The sequence below is a fragment of the Babylonia areolata genome, chromosome 18, assembly GCF_041734735.1.
Source record: "Babylonia areolata isolate BAREFJ2019XMU chromosome 18, ASM4173473v1, whole genome shotgun sequence".
Classification (NCBI taxonomy): domain Eukaryota; kingdom Metazoa; phylum Mollusca; class Gastropoda; order Neogastropoda; family Buccinidae; genus Babylonia; species Babylonia areolata.
Window position 1 is genome coordinate 25,385,642 of NC_134893.1, and position 1,060 is coordinate 25,386,701.

The window sequence follows — 1,060 nt, forward strand, 5'->3', positions numbered from 1 at the left end:
AACTTTTTTGTGGACGCCCTTACTTGGTAATTGTGTGTCCTGGAGGCATGTAATTGTCAGTATACAGTTAACCAGTTGTGTAGGAAGAAACCTGATGTGTGTGTGTGTGTGTGTGTGTGTGCGTGCGTGCGTGCGTACATGCGCGCGCGCAAGCACAAGGCACAGCAATTCCAAGTACCAAGCGAGAGATAAACAGAGAGAGAGAAGGTAACAACTCACCCAAGTAAAGCACAGGCTGGTGTACACACAAACAACTCCGGTAAAATCAGATCAATCACAGGGGGTCCAGCGGTAACCGTCCCCACCGCCAGCTGTCGTGTAACTGTAGTGTACACTGTATGTACAATCAGGTATAAATGGCCCTTCTTCACCACATTCACCAGGCTGCCTTGACTTGGCTATTTTTAAACAATGTTTTAGTGGGGGGGGGGGGGGTTGTTTTGTTTTGTTTTTGTTGTTGTTGTTGTTGTTTTGGGTTGGGGGGGGGGGTTAAGTGGTACCGGACGATGCTTTTCTTTTTTTTCTTTTTTTTCTAACCTTGGCTTGGTTGTTTGTAATGCGGCCTGAATGCATATCTGAAACACTTTTGATAATGCCTCATATTTACTTTGATGGTATTCCGGCCAGATGTTAGCAATTATTGAGGGTTTTGCTGCTGAACATGTGACTAGTTTAGTTAGTTCTTTATTTTGGTATTGCTGGGTGTCTTTTTTTTTTTAATCTGTTCACATAATATTCAACCTTTAGTGTTCATAGCAGTTTTTGACGAAACCCCTAATTCAACATTAACCCCTATTCCCCTTTACGTACCCTATCTATTCAAAGAAAGCGTTCGGAAGTGTGAGATTGAAGTTGCTATTCCAAATTAAGGGACTCTCCCATGTTTCCAGCAAAAAGTATCATTGACATCTCTCTCTCTCTCTCTCTCTCTCTCTATATATATATATATATATATATATATATATATATATATATATCAGTTGACTCCACAGAACATCAGAACATTGCATCAAATTTTCCGAATGTCTCCGGTAAATTTCAAATCACCTTCTCCAGACTG

General features: G+C 41.0%; 1 protein-coding gene across 2 annotated transcripts in view; it reads right to left on the minus strand.

The window, feature by feature from the left end:
• The window catches only part of LOC143292590 (transmembrane protein 26-like), a 12,377-nt gene extending 12,043 nt beyond the window's left edge, over positions 1 to 334 (minus strand). The window contains exon 1 of one of the 2 annotated variants that reach the window (XM_076603039.1): positions 220 to 334. The gene's annotated coding sequence lies outside the window, so the exon portion shown is untranslated. The remainder of the gene's footprint in view (positions 1 to 219) is intronic. The other variant, XM_076603040.1, reaches the window with a different exon arrangement.
• Positions 335 to 1,060: the final 726 nt, after the last annotated feature.